This window comes from Aptenodytes forsteri, unplaced genomic scaffold (genome assembly GCF_000699145.1).
Source record: "Aptenodytes forsteri isolate BGI_AS27 unplaced genomic scaffold, ASM69914v1 Scaffold164, whole genome shotgun sequence".
NCBI classification, from domain to species: Eukaryota; Metazoa; Chordata; class Aves; order Sphenisciformes; family Spheniscidae; genus Aptenodytes; species Aptenodytes forsteri.
In genome coordinates, this window is record NW_008795527.1 from 1,532,785 (window position 1) to 1,549,063 (window position 16,279).

A 16,279-nucleotide genomic window follows, 5' to 3' on the forward strand; every position below is an offset into this window, starting at 1 on the left:
TAAGGATTCTGGCTCTCATAATAAACTGTCACCATATAGTACCCGCCTGACTGTGGGAGTCTGAGTAGCGGTGGTCGTTTCCCCGCTTCTTTTGGTACTGTACGGTGCATGACACTAACTTTTCCTTTGCTTTTAGCACAACTACCATTTCTGTAAAGCCACATATTTGCCTGGGAAGGAATAGCAGTGACAGCTTAGCAATAGCAGTAGCTCATTTGTATTTCTTTCAGATGCAGGAATGGCAGTCTGTGTATTACTGAACTCTGGTATTGTGATAGTTAGAGGTTCAACAGTTTATAGTTTCTCAGCCTGTTCCACCTTTCTGAGACACATTCAGATACTGTAACCCCCATGCATGGGGGGTCTTTCACCAGTTCACAGAAATTCCAGGTCCAATGACAATGCTGGATATTAAATTTGGATCTAACGATTTTTATCACTTGGCACCAGCCCCACTCAGCCTGTCTTGATCACACAGACTCAGAAGACTCTCAGGTAGGCTGTTTCCTTGGAAGGTTTGTTCTTCTCTTCTAACCTGGAACAAATCCCTTAATTGCAGGTTCAGACTCCGCAGAATGCCAGAGATGCCAACACAATCATATGTACGTGGAAGGGAGACAGGCATGCTGCTATCCCTAGCAGAAAATAAATATGTCTGAAAAAGACTTTTTAGGCTTTGGACACGTAACCTCTTGGTCTATCATAAACAGCATATTGGAAATCTCTCCTGTGCCCTTACATTTTCTTAGCATCAGTGTGGCTTTGAGAAAAGTCTACCCCTTGTTTTTTATGGCCGCTATGGATCCTGCTAGGATCCTGCAATCTTTTGTTACTTCTGTTAGAAATACCTGGAAAACACTACTGAACATGAGAGACCAGAGGGTGAAACGTGATTATGTTTCCTTTTCAAGGGGAGTTGTTTCTTCAAGAAACAGATGACTGAAATCAAGAAACGAAGTTGGAAGGAAACAACATGGCTAAAATAGTTTAAAAAGAGAGGAAGGAGGCAGATTTTAGATTAATTTCAAAGTGTTGTTTATGGTTCAGAGCAGAACAGAGTAGTGTTAGCACCAATGTCATTCCAGGGAGGCTTAGAGAGGCCATACGTGATGTGTACGCAGAAGCAAAGGAGGTAGCCCAGTGCTGCCGCAGGCTCCCCGCTGAACGTACCACTCTTGTTTCCAGTGCACTAGAAAACAGCACACAAATTGCAGGCAAAATCTGAAGTATCGTTAAACTCTAAAAAGGATAGAGCAAAACAGAAGTGACAATCTGGGCTCTTAGAAAACCTGTGACTGTCTGATCTATAGCAATGCTACTAATGCTACATTGAAGCCTCCTGCGTCCAGTACCGAGAGGTTATGGTCTTCCAGCTGGTGACTTTCTTTAGATTGCTTTGCAAGTGAAACTAAAACATGCAAAGCAAAACCCTGAAAAATCTGTCTGCTCCAAAAATAAGTGTCTTAAATGCTGACAGCTTTTTTGCTGTACAGCAGGTGGGGAAACCCTAGGAAAAATGACTTGCAAAAAACCCGTATTTGTTCCATTTTCTGTTGCTTTATTACAACACTCCCTGAAAAACTAAACGATTCTTAAAAATATGTTTCTCTGCTTTCTATATTAGCAGTCCATCTAACTTGTGACTTCTGCTACCTCACTTCCAGGTACCTGCCTTGAACACATTAAAAGTTATCAGTGTAGTCTTCCCCCCTGCCATCCTGAAAATCAGGACCATTTTAAATAATGTTTTGTGAATTGTTGCATTATTTAGTTGCTGGTGTCACTAGAGTGCTTGTAGGTTTTAATCAAGCATTAAAATACAGTTGCGTGCTTCAGAGCACGTAAACCCCTTGGCTTCTTATCTCGGGGTCTAACTCTGGAGACAAAAATAACCATGAAACACTTGGGTGAAGTACAGGTATGCAAAGCTCTGTTTCCTGTATGACAGAGGAACCAAAAACATTGAAGCCTCTTACTTCTTCTAGCTTCAATGACTGTGGGATACATTGCATACATGGCTTCACTCAAAGCTGGTTTGTCTACTTTTCTGAGGGAGGTGAGAACTGCCTAAAGGGCACTGGTTTCTTGGCAAAGCCACGAGCTATTTCTTTATGATAAGAAACGAGAAGTGCAAGGTAATACCCAGTACCCAAATCCACCTATTTTGTGGTTCTGACTTAATGTGCCTTACAGTGACCAAAATCCTACCAGGTAAAAATAGCTTATGGGGGTCATAATGCCAAACACCGGTCCTGTCGTGTTACCCTCTTCTAACTCCCCTGACTTTACTGGAGTTTGCACTCACAAAACCAGGTGTTTACAGGGTAGCAGAGAAGTGGGTAGGCCATCTGCTTGAGTAGAAAAGCTGCACTGTAAAAGGCTGCCAGTGGAAATACCCTGCCTAGGTCTGCTGCAACGCCTCCTGTGTGGTGCAAAAAGACTTTGAACAAAGCATCCTACTTCTCCATTTCATTCCTGCAGTCCATAGTGACCCCTGAGCTTTGACTGCTCCAGGATACAAGCTGCAATGGGATGTTCAATCACTGCTGTGCAAACATGTGTCACCTCATCGCAGTCACTGTCCTCTAGGCTAGCACCTCGACCTTGTGATGAGCATAGCAGACTTGCTTAAAATGATGGGATTTCCAAGAGAGTCTGGAGGATTTGGGCACAATCTGGGCCGCACTACAGGTTTTCATTAGGGTTGCACTCACCCGCTCTGCAACTGGGGCACAGGAGCAGGAAATGAGACGGGTACGTGCTCTCTAGAGGGGGCACACCTGCAGATGGCTTGCCCATCTCAAAACAGTGAAACCAGAGCGTGACATCCATGCTCCATTTTTATAGTCATTGACGCTTCCCTTCTCATCAGGCTGTTCCCTGTGGCATGTGGGGGAGCCCCGTAGCACCAGAGGGCAAGAGGCATGACCCAGCTCCTGGCCAGTCCTCCCCCTCGGCATGGCCATCGCTGACGTGGGGCCGCCAAAGCCGAGAGGGTCCCTTGGAGTGATGGGGTGAGGGAAGCAGCTGGCACAGGGGTGCGCAGGGGCAGCAGGCAGTGGGCATCACCTACTCATTGATGGTGTTTTATTGCAGTGGGTTTTCCTACTGCCATTTATCCATGATTTCTCTCAGTTTGGCAGAGCTGGGTACTGCAGGTGCCTGGTCAACTTACACAGTGCCTGGTATTCATGGAGTCTCTGGCATGTCTTGCTTCTTGGTGTAAGGATGCTGTGCATGATATGCCAGATCTCTGCTATGGAAAGGACAATCTTGCTCGAACCTTGTGAACCCCTCAAAAGCCAGCACCCCAGCCTCTTCCATGGCTGCTTCCTGGTCCTTCCCTGTCCAGGGCTGAAAGAGATGTGAGCAGGAGGTGAGGGCAGGGAAAAGAGCAAAGTATGACCAGACCTGGGCATCAGCCTCGTAACTCAGATTTGACAGTGATAACTGGGCTGGCTGGTGGAGAGGAGCATCATGAAGACACAGTGTCTGGATCTCTTTTTGTAGTTAGAAACCTACTTTGGCAACAGCCAGCTCCCAGTTTGATGCCGTTCAACTCTACCCACACCCACTCTTGCTTTTGGGCTGTAAGCTGTTCAGGATGGGTGTGCAGGGGACCTTCCTCACCCAGTGTGGGCACTAGTGTTAAAAGGCTAGTCTTTGTTTAATTGATGGAGAGAGGGTCTGCCAAGCTGAACGAGGGCAGGAACCTAGCTTAAATGCACTGTTTCACCTCCTTTCTCCACTGAACATCTTGGGAACCTCCATATTTGGTACTTAGGCACTTGAGAGAGGCATGTCCACAGATTTAGTTTGCTGTGCTGCATCAGAGACACTCACAGCACCGTAAGCTAGTGACAATAATCTAACGCTAATAAAGGAACAATAATCTGGGATTGCTTTAAAATGTGCAGCAGTGATAAACATTTATTTTGTTACAGACAGCATTTATGACAGCAGGTCTATTCATGCCGGGGTATAATTAAGTGGTCTGCGAAGATGTAGGCAAGGCATAGGATGATTCCAATATTGCTTCAGACTGGCAGGCTTTTAAAAGTCTCTTGAGCCAGATTCTTTACTTCTTTGCACCTCTCGTATCATCAATTCTGCCAGAGGAAAAATCAATCCAATCAGAGCAGTCACTTTGCAATCAAGGACATTACTTAGTATGGTGAGAAGCAATGAAAAGGCTGCACTGCACTGCCTTGAGTCCTTCCCCAACTTAATTCTTCATCAGCTTACATCTTTCCCTACTGTCTGTTCAAGAGTTACTGGTTAATGAGATTATTGACCACTGACCCACTCTCTGTCTTAATTATAAGTGGGTAGTTGTGGCAGACTGGCAAAAAGGAAAAGTTTTAGGCATCCCTGAAAGTAACGTCACTTCTCTGAATTTGATTGCTACTCTTCTTATTATGAGTGTATTCTGTGTTCTCACTCTGTCATCATTTTCCCAATGCAGATGAGCATAGATATTTGGAAAGTAATACAGACCGCTATTGAAAACAATGGTTTGAAAAATTGTAATAAATGAATTAGTAACAAATTGCATACCCTTTCATCTGCATATTACTTGTTTAAAGCCAATATGAAGGTGAACTTGGCTTAAAATAAGCATTTTTTTAGGGATTCAAAGGTTTCTGCACCAGTGAGTTGGGAGTGTCAATCCAGTTGTCACTGTGGTTGGTAGGAGTCAGCAGGCTATTTCATAGATATAAAGATGGAGTGGACCCTAATCACGGGGATTTTTACTGCCTACCTCAGTGCTACAAGAAGATGTTTGTTTACCGTGACATAGCAAATTACTTCAGCACAAGCTTAACTGAAAGCATGTGAGTATTCTCAATGAAATTAACAGGTCTTTAGCATGTTATGAAGCACCTACTGGGTATGGAAAATCTTGTTCCCAAAACTGAGCATTTTCTTTGCAGAATTTAAGCTTTAATCAATGTTTAATTATAAAGGCTTATATTTCAGACACTTTATAGATAAAATACCACTATATGTATGACTGTTTCACAACAGACATTTAAGTGACTGTGCAGAGGGAACACATCATACTGCATAAGACAACCCACGTCTGTAATTAATACCGCATTTTGTGGAGCTTGTACTTAACTGAAACATGAGAGAAAATTGCTTCAGGAAACTAAAATATGCAAAGACGCATAGCAAGCATTTACGGTGGCCTCAGTCATATGAAACATAATAAAAATATAAAATGCATCCATATGGTTTAAATAAATGGAAGCGTGTGTTCTGAGTTAATGAAACATGCTTAGCGGAGAGCCATTCCTCCTCCTGCCGTGAAGCTGGGAGGTAGTGTCACCTTGCGCTCCAGCCAAGCAAGTAAGGCCCCTCTTCTGAGGACATGTGTCAATATTTCCAGATGTGGAGCTGTGTAGTCAAGGCTACTGTGTTTTATTTTTAATTCTGGTCACTGACTTGCTCTAAGGGAGCATGCGTGGACAAACTCTTCTTGGGCACCAAGTCATGTGGAAGCCCAAATCTGGGTCTGCACGTGGCAGAAGTGTTCACACCTAAAGTCAACAGGGTCGCTGGGGAGGACTGGCACAGGGATGCTCTGTTCCCCGGCCATATGGAGATAAGTGGTGTCAGCCCTGAGGTCCTACAAAGTTGAGCCTAAGCCTGAGCACTGCCCTGAATGTGGTAGGGACCTAACCTTTCCAATGCAAAGTAAGCACCTGAACAGGCTGAATGCATGTGGAAATTTTACCTTGAGTTCTGGACTGTTTATACGAGACCATTTTTTCTACATGAGGGAAATAGGTCAGACTGTTTTGAGCTGTAGACTGTGCAGAAACTCCCTGTCCCAGCTGTGTGAAAGGGGCCCTCGGGCACTGGGAAGGATTCCTTTGGCATGGGGTACCATTCCCCGTAGGGTTTTCATGCCTTAGCAAGGCGAGGTCAAGAGAAGGGGAGAAGGAGGGATTGGGCATGACTAAAGGGAACTGTTATTGCTACAGTCCTGCAGTGTGATATTACTACGGCAATAATAATTTGTTAAAAAAATCCCTGAATTTGTAATACTGTTACACACATTGAATTATTGCAGCTGGTCCTGGAAGCAAGTCATAAGCTCCACATGGTTGGGCAGCTGAGGGATGGAGTCAGGCAGACTACCGGGGTTTTAAACTTCCTTAGTGGTATCCCCTGGGCTACTGCTGCAGTCACAGTTGGAGAGATGGTAGAGGCTTTGGTAGGCTCTGCATTATCCTTGTCTTTCTAAGAACAAAAGCAATTAAATGCAAAGCAGCAGTCCCTTACATTCTGCTTCCTAGTAAACATATGATAGAGTCTCCCATATACCAAATGAGTACTAGAGCTAATAAAAATTTAAATATTTACAAATATTAAAAAAAATCAGCAAGTTACTGACCTCAACTTTTCAAGATCTTTTAAATGCACGCGCCAAAAATATCACACTATGTATTTCCTGAACAATCTTAACTCTGCCTCTGACTCAATCCTGCCTCAGGGTGGAAAACTGCTTGAGACAAGGCAGCAAATAGGCTTTTGAAATTCATTGCCAATTCCTTATCAAGGAGACCTTTAGGTGAATCAGATAAGGGCCTGACTGTACCCCTTAAAACCAGACTCTGCATGCGCGTTCAATTATTTTGCGTGAATGCAATGAGTAAGAATTGAATTAAACTCCTCTCCCAGGCCATATATCTTACCATTTCCTGGTCTAAGAGGCATGGTTTGAGAAAAGTCTGTGGGGTGCAGAGAAGGAGGAAAACAATGTAATATTTAATGAAACCTCTGATCATGTATTATTTGTTTCTGCTCCATAAACTACTGTTTTGATAGTATCTTCAGGCTGTTCTCCTGATGGATGAGATAGGATCACCCAACCAGGGAGCAGAGCCAGTATTACAGGACGTTTGTAATCACAGGCAAAATCAATTTAGTAGGAATTGTGTGTGCAACACACACACGCGCGTGCGCGTGCGCGCGTGTGTGCAAAAAAAAGGACCGAGCATTCTTAATTGATTAAGAAACAAAGACTCAAGTTACTACCCTCATGAACAAAAAATGTTAACTATGTTTGGGTAATGAATAAATCTGGTGAAATTGCAAACTAAGTGCAGCTGTTATGCAAACACAAAAAGGAGAAAATTTGTGTTTAATTGCTCGCTTGGCTATATTAATTGGTACTGAAAAACAAATACTGTTCACTGTGTTGATGTGAAATGGAAACTTCTACAAGAAATGTGATTTCATCAACAAGATTTTTCTGATGAACCTTTGCCTAATAGATTCCAGCTTAGCATTTTTTGTCCATCTTTGCCTTTGAAGAAAATGGGGGTTTTGAATATGTAACATAAAACAGGATTGGATTTAGGACATTACAGTAGGTCCTGATACATTTAGTTGCCTTAGGGGAAGTCAGAATTACTTAAAATGTGAACTCCTGAATCGAGCAGAGTGTTTAGCAGCCACAGCCAGAGGAATGCACTTTATAAACATCAAGTGGTATTTATTTCTGAAACAGTTTATGTTTTAAAGGACTATTTTTGATAGACATTGTTCTTGGTACATGAAGAGTGGAGAAAACACTTTTTTTTTTTTTTTTTTGCATAGCACTGTGATATTTGATCAAGAAAATAAAAACGATTTAGGACATTACAGTAGGTCCTGATACATTTAGTTGCCTTAGGGGAAGTCAGAATTACTTAAAATGTGAACTCCTGCATCGAGCAGAGTGTTTAGCAGCCACAGCCAGAGGAATGCACTTTATAAACATCAAGTGGTATTTATTTCTGAAACAGTTTATGTTTTAAAGGACTATTTTTGATAGACATTGTTCTTGGTACATATGAGGATGGGAAACCCTTTTTTTTTTTTTTTTTTTGCATAGCACTGTGATATATGATCAAGTAAATAAAGACATTTCTATAGGGATAGAAAATGTATCTCAGCTCAGAACCACACAAAATCTTGTAAGCAAATTTTTGGCCTGATAAAAACTACGTGGTGAATGTATGGAATTCAGAAAATGTATTTATCTTGGAAGCTCTTGGGATCTTGTTCTTGTGTTTCTCTGGAAAGCATATAACATACTTCTTTTTTGGTGTTACAGGTACTGGGAAGCATTTATGAAACCAGAGGTGAGATAACCTTGAGGCACTTCAGACTGCAATTTATTACAAGGACTACAGAAAAAAAAAAAAAGAAATACTGTGACACATTTGAACCTTAATAACTACTTAAGAAGCAATTTTATGGCAAATAACTCAGATTGCACTACATATCACACTATGCAGATTTTGTTGTAAGTTGTGATGTTTCCTTTAAGGAGTCAAGGAAAAGAAACGAGGGTACGAAAGTAACAATTATCCTGTTCAGCATCAAGTGCTGTCTCACATTCATGCTTTTTCAAAGCCTCACAAAGATTTTCCAGCTCCATCAGACCTGCAGAGTCCCACGGAGCTAAAGCGGCGAGTGGATCCTCCTCTACAGCTCTACATGGAAAAAACAAACATAAAGTGCCAGAGGAAGAGTTGCTGACAGCAATTTCAGGGGTCAAATTTTATATCCCATCACGCTCCAGAGGGAAAAAAAAAAAGAGACATTCAGCTTTTGCAATTTTATTACTAGAGGTTTTATCGGCTGCCCTCTAGTGAGACCGTTCAGTGACACACTCCCTAACCTTGGTGTAGGAGTTGGCTGTGCAGGAGTCAAGATGCTGTGTTTAACCTCTTTATCTTGGTCTATAGTATTTAAATCTGCAGCATTTAGTTCCCGAGTGATAGCGATTAGGCACTGCGCACATGTGGGGGCAGGAAAGAGAAGGTGTGAGGAAGAAATATCCTGGGAATTTATTGGCATTGTCATGATGGCGATTAAAGGGTGAATTTCTCATTAAAAACACGGGCAACAGCATGTCATAGGTTTTCACAGTTATTTTACATCCTAAAAATCAAGGATGGAGGATTGTTAATTGTTATCCATGAAAGATCATCTTACCCAAGTGTTTTAAAGTCTGGTTTAGGTAGCTAAGTGTGATACTCGTTATAGGCCACCATTTCTTACAAAACCTATGTCTTGAATATAAGTCTGTTCTTTCTTCACTTCAGATACCCCAGACCTCTATGAAATGGTGATATTCTCACGGCCTTTGCGGTCACATCTTCCAGTACACTTTGACCTTCTAGGTAACCCTTACCTAGCAAAACCTGTGTTTAACGCCTGGTTCAGGAGTCCACTTGCTCAAACCTGAAGCTGGTCAGACCTACGCCAGCAGAGGAGCAGGTCTGTAAACTCAAAGGGGCCAACTTTACTGCTTCCACGCCTGGACATGCTGCTAGCGTGTTTGGTTTAGCTCCCATTTGACTTTGGAAATAGAGAATTTTATCAGGTTGGGCCACATAAAAGAGGCTTGATAACTCTGGGAAACGAGACAAAGGCTCTTTCATCTGAGATGCTTTCTGTTCCTATGACCCACATTTTCATAAAAGAACATAATTTCCCAGCACCCACCTCACGTGCAGAGACCTTTCTTGTACCCACACCCGTAAGGGATGCACATCGTCTTATTTTATTTCTCTCCAGCACTATCCTGTTCCCCCTCCGAACTCCTTGCTCAAGCTGTACTCGCACGAAAGGGTTTGAGTATCAGCGACAGTTGTGTGTGAAGTGCACGTACTATAAAAAGGGTCTGCATCAGCACAGGCATGTGTTCTATATTAGTCAGTGTTGGAAAGGATGGGTCAAAACTATATGATCAGAAAGTTGGACAAAGCCATTTGCTCACCACCTTTGACAACGGATGCGCTGTAAGAAAACGGTACTTTATAGCACTTCCAATTTTGTTTGCAATAATCACAGCTTGGCACATCTCCTCTACCACAGCAGGCAAAATGCAATTAAATGGTGTCAGATGTAAGGGAAAAATAATGACATTTTTCTTCCATAAATCATAAAATCCTAAGTCTTTGCAATCTTGTAATGGTCTTGTAATCCAAGCCGCTGCTTACATTACTTTATCTTTATGAAAGTGATAAAGAAAACATAACATGGTGTACTTGATTATAAATTATAATTTTATGAGCATCAAAAAATGCAAACTTGCAAAGCTTATGTTCATGCTTATGTGTCCACATACTTAAGCGCCTACAGATGTTCAATGATCAATAAAACTCAATTTATATACATTATTCTGAAGCATCCTTGATCATAAATACAGGCCGGGAATGTCTAACTTCACCCTGAGTAAGAATGATGATAATCAACTACGAAGTTACAATACAGAATACTATTGTGGTAGGTTTTATTTCAACTCTAGAAATAAAACATTTATCAATTTTCATCGAGACTGCTGGGACAGAACCCACGATTTAGAACCTAAACTGTAGATTTATGGAAACAGCAAGTGGCTAAAATTAATTTCAACATTGTCGGGCATGGTTGACTGAAAAAGATCTTGTTTATTATGGTAAACTAAATGTCCCCAGAGGCTATAAGCTTTGAAACAAGGTGTCCCTGAATTGTGGTGTTTGCATTCGGTCCCTGAATTGTGGTGTTTGCATTCGTGATGATAAACAAACATGCCTTTATTGGGGAGCGCCCACTGATTCGCACAGAGATCATAGCTGGTTCAGAGACGGACTTGATTTCAGGACTGAGTCTCAAAGCTCACTATATAGAAGCAAAAACTGGGAGTGTAAGATGGGAGTGTAAGATACTGCATATAAACTCAAGTCCACCTGAACAGAGTATGACTGGAAGAACAAACTCTTCTGAAACCAGGTGTCTGTCAGATGTAATAGAAGATGGGTAAACTAAATTTGAAAAATGGAGCAAAAGGGACCGTTTTTCTGCACTTCACATGTTAAATAAGAAAAGCTGAAACATTCAAACAAAAAAAGCAAAGTAGGAAAAGTGATATATTGTCTTGATTTTTCCTGTCCTTCCACTGCATTTTGTCCATAGAAATAGCGAACCCAGCAGAATTAGACAACAGTGAAAGGAGATCAGCTCCTTCCACAGGAAGAAGTATTTCTGTCCGTAGAAATAGCGAACCCAGCAGAATTAGACAACAGTGAAAGGAGATCAGCCCACTTCCCCTCAGCTGTAGAGTTACTTCACCGCTGCAGCTACAATTTCTGGCTTTCCTGATCTCTGCACTTTACTCCCTGCCTTGCATAAGAAAGGGGCGTTTGATCAGTCAGGGGTTTTAGCTTTGCTTACACTGTTGCCAGACTTCTGTTCCTTCAGCATGCAAAGCCAGCTATGAGGTTGCTGCCGCCCATCCCCTTCCAGCATGGACATTATACAACCCCGTCCACCGCATCAGTGAAGAATTTGCATTCAGGAGAAACAGGTTAGGCCGGCCGCTTTTCAACTGCTGGCTCCTATAAGAACAATTGTGCATAGTTACAACCCCCAGGTCATTTTTCAAAGGTACTTCTTTCTGTAAACTACAAATCATTTTTTCAAATATAATCTCAAATTATTTTCTCTTTTGCTGAAACACTTCTCTTTCATTGGTAGCGGTAGTTTAAATTAAAAAATATCCAGCCTGCAGAATTAGTCTATAAATCTTTGCAACTGCCTTACGTGGTGGAGAAACTAGCCTGATAATTATTTTGCTTTGCTACTTAAAGCATTTTTTCTAGATACAACAGAGCTTACGTTATTCTTGGTTAAGACTAAGTCTACAAGAGCATAGCCATGAAATTTTCGGCTGTAAATTTTCTTAGTATAAGTCTCCTTTGAAACATGATGAATTGTGGAGCTCAGAGATGCTTTTGTTCTCACTGTAGATGTTTATTTTCGTCATACAGTCTTCTGAAAGGGTGCATGTTGTAATTTTTGGTTAAATCATTCATGTACAGGCAATGTCCGTATCCAGTTCTACATAATATCTGTCAACAAATTCGTTACTGATGGTGAAAAGAATTTTCTGCCAGCACATTTTTTTCTGGCTTACCCAGCTACAAGCCCTCTTTCATTCCAAAAGCCATCCTGATTCGGAATCCACAAACTCAGCAGGCACCTTGCTGCTTGCTGTCCATACACTGGGCTTTGAATTGGGTTCTTACTACTTCTGTGCACCGAGACAGTATTGCTAGGGGTTTTTTTAATCATTTAGTGACGTGCTGTTCAGATATTTCTACCTAACCCACCTGTAATAGATTTCCCGCCTCAAGAGGCTACAGCATAATTTTTTTCTATATAATTCTCCTGCCAAACAGTCTCCTGAGACTCCACACATGCTAGCACATTGATAAGGGTTTTCACACTGAAATGAAAAACACATCCTTTCCCAAAAGCACTGGCATATATTCTTGCTGGAGCACTCTGAAGTACGTACGCACGAATGTCATGCCGCCCTCGAGATTGCGACCTTGTTTCACAGAAATGCACAATAAAAACTTGCGTTAGTGTTTGCAGGGAAGACCCAGAGTGAAACTGCAAGTTTCTGTGCAGAGAAGAAGGTATTGCTGCTGGTTCAGCAGGCAGCCCTCCTCCTGTTGCGTTAATACTGAACCAGCATCCCAAAATGTGACGAGACACGTTTCAAGACATGCCATCTTTAACTTGTTGCTGTTAAATGTCTCCTTATGCCATACTGCCAGTTACTGAACTGCTCCAGTCACTGTGTGTGTATGTCTGTGTGTGTTATTGGTATTCATTTAATATGCATGCACAAATAATAAAAAATGTAGAGCGCCTTTCATAAGACAGTTGTTAAGGCAAAGATACAGCTTTGAGACAATTTATTATTATTTAACAACTCTTATTAAAACAAACTTAGTTTTACACTTGACAGGATTTGGTCATGGTTAACCTCAAGAATTATATATCTCATCTTTTCACATGCGTAGCTTTCACTCATTAAACTGAGCAAAAGTTATGTACATAAATCATGGTGAGAACACAACTGACAAAGACAGGACATAGAGCTCAGTAAAGAAATATGATTTTCATCTCAGTAACAATTTCTACGTGCTCTGAGATACATCTGGAAGCTGTAGTTAGGGTGTAAAGATTTTGCCCGTATTTGTGAAAGGTGTGCTGCTCTGAATGTTTTGCCAAATCCGTGCATTTTGCTATTGATCTATATGGACTAGTGCACTTGGAACAGACTTTCTCATTGAGCAGCATCCCCAGAACAGCACCAACGCCGTTCATATAGGTTTGTGTCCAGGGGACACAGGGGTTGGGCTCCTCTCACTGCCCCTCAGCTCCAGGTGCATGTGGCCATGCGTCACAGCTGGCACGGTGTGCCTCCTCGGGCTCTGCAGGACCTTCTTATGTAAATAATTGCAGATAGTTGATAAATGGGTACTTTGTATTGTGCCGGTGGCAGGGTTTTGTTAGCATTTCCTTTGATCGTTTGGTAAGGAAACTGCTGTTATTTACCTAGGAGGTACTCACTGTAATATGTTCATTTACTAAGTCGGAACATAAATCTCCAGGCTGCAATGCCTCTAAACTGTGGACATGCTAAATGTTCACTGCGTCTGCAAGAAGAAGTCACACCGTGGAGAGATGTGCCATCTGCAAATCATTTTCTAAAAAACTCCAAAGAGTAAGGGACTCTCATTTGAAAATGCTTTTATTTGAGAAATCAATGTGTCCTTCTTTTGATCCTGAATTGCCTTGGGCAGAAACATCTGAGCTTCCTTTTTGGAAAAAATACTTCTCCTCCTTCTTTTACACAGCTGTCTAATGTTTTGATGGTGAAATTCATTCTCTGCTCTGGCAAAACTTCTAGTGATAAGGGGAAGAAAGAGTGTAAACCTCAAAGGCAAAAAAGACAGAGGTCTTCCTTTCCAGGCCCTTTACAGTATAGAGTCCATAAATCCTCCCAGTTTCTCCAGATAAATGTGCTTTGAGACCCTAGAATGGTGCTGCTGGCACTCACACAGGCACTGAACATAATCCCACGAGCCGTGTATGGAGTGAGGCAGAGATGACCTGACCTCACCGTTGGTGCCCTTTGCTGACATGCCTTGTCCCTACGTCCTGCAGGTTCGGCTTTGGTAGTGGAGACTGCCCAGTTAGCAGAAGATCTGCTGTTTCCTTGGTCCTTAACTGGACCTCTTAATTGTGGAGACAGTATTCTGGTATCTCCAGAAGTCCCTAGTATGTGTTCAGCTTTGAACAAAGTTAGCTCTTTTGGTCTCTGTGCCAGTGCAAGCCATGCATGCAGACTCACTGTCCTCTGAGACCTTATACAAACCAACAGAAACGTGGCTTGAGACTTCAGCATCTTTCCCCAGCATCTTTCCCCTCAGCAATTGGCTTCTATACACAGAAATTCCCTATCGGACTCCAAGCAGCTCCACATCATGGGGGATCTACATCCTGCTTCTTTAAATTGTCCAAATTCCTCCAGAATTATCCAGGCTTCCTATGAAAAATGGCAAGCAGGTGACCTCACTGCTCTTATATATCTGTATCATCTTATTGTGGTGGTGTAATGTCACAGGACTGGCTCAGCAACTCACTGGGCTCTTCCCTGGACCAGTTCAGCTCACGGAACTGGCAGACAGCTATGCACAGTTTTCTGATGCCTTTAGTTTTCTCCTGGGTTCCTGAGTTGAGCAGGCCTACGGAGGGGGCTGCTGGATGCCAGAGCTGAACAAGGTAAACTGACATGGAAACTGGAGTCAGTGGCAGAACTTAGAAGAGGGAACATGATCTTCTTCCCCTTTTGGCACCAGCAGCAATCAGATTTGATCAACTCATGTCGTGTGTCTTCACACTAAGATAATCATGTGGGGCCTTCTGTAGTCAGTGGAGGAATATAAGTACCTCTGGACAGTGACTGGGATCCTAGATGACAGACTTAGGTCAGAAACTGAAGTTTTCAATGGCTGCAGTTAAATGAGAAGTAGCCTAATGGTGGTTTGCTTCTAAATAAGACCATTAGAAACAATGGCCTCAGTAGTCTTTCTGGTCCTGGTACATACTGCCTCAATCATTTGGGAAACAGCTTAGAAATTTCATAAAAGAAAAGCTCCCTTCATCAAAGGGAGAGACAGCTCTGTTTCAAATTTTACTGATACGTCACATTTGCATACAAAGTCCTATAAATCTTTCCCTCACACCTCTCCATTTGGCAATTGTATGTTTCTGGGTACTGCCCCCACGGTGTTGTCCTCGGAAGCACAAGTTGTCTATGCCAGCAGGTCCTATGCTCTTACTTATCTTATGGAGATGCTCTTTTCAGAAGTGAGCTTCAAGGCAGTAAAAATGTCCTCAAAATTCAACGGAGAGGGTTTTTACTTTTGGACTTTCCTCATTCTCCAAAAGATGGGAGGATGGAGACCTACTGTGCTCACACAACAAAATTTTAAAGGACTTCCGCTAGCTGAAAGTTTTCATTTGTTTGAGGTTAACATCATTGCCAATAGCAGTTTATCCTTAGAGCCAAACAAATGGTACATGCTTCTCTCGGTCTCCAGGATCTTTATTTCTACTATTGCAATACACAAGATCCACAGGTAGAATCACAAATTGCAACTTGCCAGTATTAAGTGTTATTCTCTCGCCTTCAGACAGCACACAGATTTTTACGCAAACTGCCTTAGACAGATAAAAGTCTGTAAAACCATACCTGTAAGTAGGGGATTCTGCATTTATGCCCCTGACAAGGTCTGAAAATAAAAACAAGGCAATACTGACTGAGGTAGAAAATAGGGACTCTACCCAGGCTGCTCAAAGACTCCAAACCAATGAGGATTTATTTAGAAAACAGATTTCAAGTTGTTCTGGACTCAAACACCCTCCTATAGCTTCACCTCAGGACATCAGATGGCTTCATTTCCTGGCATGGAGATTAGCTGGCTGACTCTCTCAGTAAGAACATTTGATCTGAAGTCCCAAACATCCTGATTCAGAGCAGAAAATACTCCACAGAACACATGTATTCTGCAAAATGGGGAGATTAGCAATATGGTCCCCACTGTGTCAACTGCCACCGCGCTGATCACAGCGTCCTGATATGCTGGAGCAGCTTCTGGAGCAAAAGGACTTGGGAACACAGATGAGCTTGCTAAGGGTTCATTCTGGCACCCCTGAGCAGCAAGATTTTGAGAGATGTTTTACCGTGGGCTTCTGAGACCTGTCTGAAGGATGCCTCCTATGCATCCAAATCCTATTTAAGGGTTCAGGTGGGGCTTCCTTATGAGCACCTGGCAACACAATTTAAACCAAAAATTTGAACTTTTAAAATTTTACTTCAAAATATGTAATAAATGAAAAATGCATCTATTTACCATTTCCTTGCTAGCCA